The following is a 7,022-nucleotide window of genomic DNA, read 5'->3' as shown; positions in this document are numbered from 1 at the left end:
TTGGGAGGGAAGAGAGCAAGCTGAAAGATGGATTCAGGAAGTAGATTTATCTAGTGCGACACATTAACTAGTATAAATACTAAGGAAAAAGTAAACACATTTACCCAGCAGTATCGCTAGCCAGCAAAGAAAAGGCTTCTGAGCCTCAGACTCATGCTGGCTGTCTAACCACTCAGCTGTCAGCTACAGCAGCAGTAGCATTTTTCTTCTTGTGCAGGATTGCAATGACATTTAATTCACGGCACTAAAAGGTTTTATTAAAAGTGTACATTATAATTAAGCAAAACAAAAGCGTGACTCGTGTGCTGTTCTAGACTCCTCCCTCCACCCAGTAGCCAAACCAATAAAACCACCTTGGCAGCAAACAATTCAGGTAACATACCCCGGAGAAGAGCACAGATTTGTTATAGAATCATTCGCTTGGTGTCTGGCTTGTTCAAAACTGCCTTATCAGAAACTTCTGTGCCGGAGGCTCCCGAGGCAATGGAGGGGGCTGACAATGCAGGTCAGGCACAGTAATTCGCCAACAGCGTAATGTGGGGCACATAAACAAACTGGAATAATGCAGGGCAGAAGGGCTCTTGGATGTATGCTTTCCATTGGAAAGTATAAACAAATAACACAGTCTGTGCACGGCACATCTTGCTACAATCACTGGGAAGAAGCAAAACATTTCAAAGGGCTTTAGGATACCAACCCACAGCTACGTGGCAACCTGTAATATCAAAGAATAGTGCAGCATATCAGCAAACCATTTTAACACTCAATCTAATGCAAACCTCAAAGATTAACAGCAAAGTAAGTCATCTGCATATCCCCCCACCACCATCCCCCTCCAAAAATAAAAAATGGTTAGTTCATAAAGAAAACTACAGCACGGTTCTTTGTTCAGCTGTACCTTTATGTGTCCACGCGGCACAGGTTCCCCACCTCCAGCTTATGCATCTCAGGATTTTAGTCCATATGGAAAGTCTGTCATTCGCTCTCACACTCTTACCCACACGCACGCATGCTCACGCACTCCACACCACACCCGCACTCTTGCTCCCCAACACACACTGCCTGGAACTGCTCCGAGGATTTTAGAATTTCCTCTTGCTAGCAGATTCCTCCCTCCCCTCACATCCACTCCACCCCGTTCTGTAATTAGGCTTAACAAGAACAATTAACAAAACAAACTCCTCTCCGCCTGGTGGCCTGATAATTCTGATTGTCATAATGTATTAAGATGTGTAAGCCAGTTTAAAATAAAGGTAAATTACAGCATTGCACAAGGGTCATTTTGCACCTATTTCTACTGCTTTTATCATAGGGATAATGAACATTCAGCCCCGCCTTTAATTTAAAACATAAAACACCAAAACTCACATCTGAACGGCAGAACTCAAAATTAATGCTTTTGAACCAACAAGACTATTTTGATTTTTTTCTTAGTTTGCTAGAGGGCAGCTCCCTTCTCCTTTGCAAACTCCTTAGAAAGATTTTTCTTTATGGAGCTACTTTGTGATTGATCCTAAACATTCAAGGTGTAAAATCAAGTTTTAATGCATCTTCTGGCTTTACAATTGTCCATGAATAAATGGATTGCAATTGTTTCTTTTGCCCTGCCTGGTGTCTAATGGCATGATACAAGAGACCAAAGCCTCAACATTTTTCTAATGGTTTCTCTGTCCACTTTTAAATCACTTTCCTTCAGAAAGCAAATCACATAACTTTAGTGTCAGAATCATAAAAAGACCCAATTGAGGACTAACTGATTTCAGGTGGTCAGTGGAGAAACTTTGATGTTCTTTGATTTCAGTGAGCTATGGGTACAACACACAGAGAAAATTTACAGAGAGCCTGAATTCAGTTGGAAAACATATCTGGTTCTTGTTCTGCTTATACACTCTGTGAGGTTGTCATTAAAACTATCAACATCAAATGAGTAAACATATTAAAATCATAAGCAAACAGAAGACCTGAAAATAAAACTGGTATGATATGTGACAGGGATTTGGGTTCATGTGAACTGAAAAATCATTCTGTTCCCTCAGTTACGTACAGTCTGATTCACAATACCATCTGCCAACTAACCACAAACAATTTTTTTAAAAACGACAAAGAAAGAAAAAATAAGGCTGGTATTGCTGGTTTATTGTTGGAATCGTGCAGTTTCTGATAAGCTCGTTGTGTTTCCCCAAGTCAATGATTTCATCTCTGCTGGGTGTCAACATTTACACAAGAATAATTTGGGGGGTCAGGAAGACATCAGCAAATGAGATTTCAAAAGGTTTCATAACAGCACAGATTGCTCAAACCCAGGGAAAGGAGGGTTTCAGAAGTTCACTCTTCTGCTTCTTCATTCCTCCTTCCCTGAAGCTGAGTCAAAGTTCTGTAAAAACCTACAGCCAACCATCAGATTTGCAAGACAACAGACTCACATAAAAAACCCCAAGCTTTACAGTGAGACAAACTCTCCAAAATATCAGTAAAGGGAGACCTATTATGGTGCAAACTCAGGCATTCTTTCAATTGGTAGGAGATGCCAGGAGATCTAAGATTGTGTACAGAAACTCAGTTCTGCAGTCTTGGCATAGGACACACTATCTTTTTCTCCACCTCATTCTGTGTTTAGAAAGAAGAGTGCTGACTAGAGAGCCATTTTTCCAGAATTTTTTCTCTCTCTTTTCTCCTATAAAGGCCCAGTGCTTTACTTTAACCACAGACCATTCAAATGAAGACAACCAATTTTGTCTTGTATTTTTCCACTTTGCTCATCAGAACAGCAGCACTTGAACGCTTCAGAAACATCAAATAATGACTAATCTGATTTTCACAATACCTCCCCCATATGTTGATGAAGGTATTATTGCTATTCTTGCTCTGCAGAAGGGCTATGGAGACACAATGACATTAACATCAAAAGCATACATTACTTTTGGGATGCAGAGCAGCCGATTTACTCAATACAGTGCATTATTTTATATGTTCAAAGCATTTCTCTTCCTGGCATCATTTCTGTGATGGCTCTGTGTTTTGCAGGGCTTCACATCAGGCACCCAGAAAAATGTCAAAATTTTTGCACACCTGCAAAAGGCTTTACTGAGGTGAATTGGCCTGAATCTTATTCTGAATCACAGGTAGGAATAATACATAGTTCATCAGAGCAGAGCTGCCCTGCTCTGAGGAGAGCAGCACTTCTTCCTGCCATGGCCATCTTACTTCCTTATGCAGCAGCAAATGAGATGGCGGGAAGAGGTGTCTTAAAGATAACATTTTATTACACCACCCCAATTCATCTCCCCTAGCAAGCTTGTCTTATGCCTGAATGAGGCACATAGCCAGCTAACAGTAATTAAATGAGTAATTAAAGACTGTATCATAATGCATAAGAGGATCAAATTTGAGTTAGGCAAACAACCCTAAACTCTGGAGAACTTGAATTTGCAATTTTAGTAATGTTTTTCTACAGGTTTTATGCTGATTTTTGAAACTGCAAATAGAAAAAGCAGAGAGCTCATGACCTAGCACTGCTCTGATGCCTACACAGATCAAGAACAAAGCTGAGGTATTCTGATCTGCCTCAGGCAGACCTCAGTAGGGACACTGGCAGACCTGACTCAGAGCAACCATACAGTTGTTTTTGGCAAGGTCGGCACAAGCACTGCAAGGGATAGAACACTTCTCTTGATGGGTTTCATCAGGTGATAGGCTGGCAGCGGAGGAATGACTGTTTTCAGGCATCTTGATTTCATGCCAGGTGTGGTGTGGAGTTTGTTCTTCCTCCTCCAGTGCTTGACTCAGACTTCTGATTGGTTTCCTTGCCCAGCAAGTCCTCAGCTTGTTCCTCCTGACCGCTCTTGTAGTTTCCCTTTCCAGTCACTCACATCTACCACTCCCACACCCAGGCTCCTGTGCGCCAAGTCTTCTCATCAAGCCAGTTTCAGTCCCTCCTGGTTCCTCATCTGCACTGCACTTCTTTCCTGTCCCACTTTAGGCAAACACGACATGCTGTCCATCCCCATGTGCCCCTGCTGCCCTGCAAACCAGCAGGCCTGGCCCCCACAGCCTCCTCATCAGTGTGGTGCAGCCAAGTCTGCAGGCATCTCCTGGTGCTGCTGTGCAGGCATGTAGCCCTGAGCTCAGTTCACACCATGTTGAGCAGACATGGTGTCAGGCCAACTGGAACTCCTGTGACTATGTTAGTATGGCACTGAGCCCGAGCTAATAAGCCCTGGTGAGAGGCCGGATATATTAGCATGGGCTTAGCACTGTGCTAATGCAGCCAGGCAGCTTTTGGATCAGAGCTGGCTTACATCCCGCCCGCTTTTAACACCAAGCCTGCTCGTCTTCGTCTACAATAACGCATAAAGATAAATCCCCTGGTCTTGTACTAACCTTACTCTCAGTTTCCCTCTTCCCTGATGCTGCTGATCTCCAGGCATAGTGTCTCCTCCTTCATAATCCCCTCCAGGTTCAGCTCTTGTCCATAGGCTTTAAAAACAGTTCCTTCTGATGACTCTCTGGCCTCAGGACGGTTTGCAGTGAGCATGTGCTGAACATGCACTCCTCTGCTCTCAGTTCCAGTGTTCCATTCTAGACCCAGGAGTGTTTGCCCACTGAAGGGAGCTATGATGCCCTTCTGCAGCTCCTGGGAGGGCTGCTCTGCCAATCCTCTAGGCTGGCTTCTAGCTCAAAAGCAATTCTCCTGGGTCTGGGAGTCAGAGATAGAGGTGGGGACATTGCAAGAGTGTGTTCTGGTCTTGCTCTGAGAGAGACCCAATGCAAATGAAGCACATGGATTCTCCACTTGGATGTGGAGATCCAAGAACTGGGAAGTGCTCCTGACAGAGGGGATGGCATTTGAGCATCCCAGACAATGCCAGTCACCACACTCCCCTGCCACATACTCTACCCTTCCCCAAGCCACTGAACCTGTCATTCAAACTTTGCTCCAAAAAATGGAGGCTGTCATGGTGGAGATTACTTTTCAAAAGAAAAGTCATCACACTCCTAATGTTAGCAATACAATTTTTGTCATAGCTAAATTCTTGGAAATGACAGAACAGATTTTGGGGGGAAATGCATCCATAGGAAAATAAAATGCAAGAAACACCTAAGGCACATGTTAAGAGTTTGGTAGATTTATGAGAACCTTAAAGTGAGATCTCCAAATGCAAATTGTCTGTCTGTCTTAGCAATAGGTGATGCTAGCATGGTGCTTGATATAGTTCCCTGAGATTTATTTTAGGGGTGTGTTATTGAAAACTCTCCTTTGTATGAGAATATTTCCATCAGACACAAGCCACATACAAAGCATATGCATAGATTTAAGCCCTTTTTCCTTGGTCTGCTGTTCCTCTTTCAGTGACCCAGGCCAATGCACTAGCATTTTATTACTTATACAACATGGCAAGGTTTGATAGAGACAGAGACGATGGTCCTATTCCTGTAAGTTTATATAATTTTCTCCTTTTCTTATACTAAATCTTAATGGAAAATGCAGACAACGGAATGCTGAAACTTCTAATTTTCATCACTGTTAAGGTTAGAAAAATAAACAAGTGACTATGTAATTGCAGTAGCTTGCTGTAAAAAACCCAGATCCTTAAATGACTAATCTCATCACTGAATAATAATAATAGAAAATCTTTTTGAAAGAATAAACTTGCACCAGTCTGTCTCAGCATATCCCTCTCATTTAAAACTACTAGCAGTACGTGCACACAAATCAGGCAACGGGGAGTAAGGGAAGCTTGCAGTCAGACCTAATGTCTTCCCTTCCTCTCAGCCCCCAGTACAGGACAGCCACTTCCTTTCTACAAACGCTTTGCTCAGATCTGTACACAAGACAGGCCACATCTTCCGGGGAGGCTCAAAGTCTTTGCAGACACACAGTTGCCTTCAAAGCATCACTGTAAATCTGTGTGGGAAGACTCTAAAATATTAAAACCATCCTATACTCTTTTCTTCTAAGCCAGCAAGAAACCGCCTCTAAACTTATCTATCTCTTCTCTGCTCAGTTTATTCTGGGCTGCAGAATAAACTTTCTGACTACTGAAAAAGATGCACAAATGCATAAGCTGCACCACTTGTGCAAAGGAAAACAAATAGAGAAAATATGTATGTCCCTTCCAGGGAGACAGTTCTTTTCCAGAACATTAAAATTATGCACAAGCGTTTCCCCTATTACAAGAAGCAGGCAAAAAGAAAGCTGGTGTGAAAAAAGTGCATTTCCAAATGTAGTTTATCTGTCCTAAATCCAAACTGACTTACCCTTTAGATCAACACTTCATTGCCATCTCGCCTGATTTTCTTCTTCCACAAGTAAGCACTTGCCCTCTTGCAGATTCATAAGTCACTTAAGCCATTGTGTTCAGTGTTAAGAAATCCCCATATGAAAGTTTGCTGCGGCACTTGTAACCACAGCCCGGCAGCGACAGGACGCGATGCTGCTGCTCCTCCTCGCGCAGCGCTCGGGCAGCCAGCCCGTGCTTACCCACTGCACACCAGAGATTGTCATGTTTGTGTTCCCCAGTTCTACCCTGAGAGCCGGCCTGTGCGGCAGGATGACTTTCAGAGACGCATCCTTCAGACCCTCTCCTTGCTGCCAGATGTCCTCTGCAGCCAGTTCATTGCTTTCATTTTGTATTTCACAACAGCTTGGAAATTTTAATAAAAATTCCCGGGCTACTACTCCTGAAAAAAAAGTTATTATTCTTATAGAAGGTGGAGAGGCCAAAAGAGCTGATCTCAGTTAAATCTTCTGAGTTTCTCTAATTTGACATTTCTTTCTGGCTGTCAAATCCAGGCTGCTGACAGCCCTTCATATATTCATCCCTTTGAAATATGGTCAAGATGACAAGGTGTGGGGCAGTTACAATAGTGATGCTATTCCCTGAAATACCTGGCACATTTGCACTGTGCTATCACAACTCACAGTGCAGAGAGAAGAGGGCACTACCAGACCTTCACAGGCTCCTGATAAGTTTCTGTGGATGGATGCTCTGACCCCACAGATAATGATGAGGAAGAATCAA

The sequence above is a fragment of the Ammospiza caudacuta genome, chromosome 3 (assembly GCF_027887145.1).
Source record: "Ammospiza caudacuta isolate bAmmCau1 chromosome 3, bAmmCau1.pri, whole genome shotgun sequence".
In the NCBI taxonomy this organism is placed as follows: Eukaryota; Metazoa; Chordata; class Aves; order Passeriformes; family Passerellidae; genus Ammospiza; species Ammospiza caudacuta.
This window is presented reverse-complemented; position numbering follows the sequence as displayed.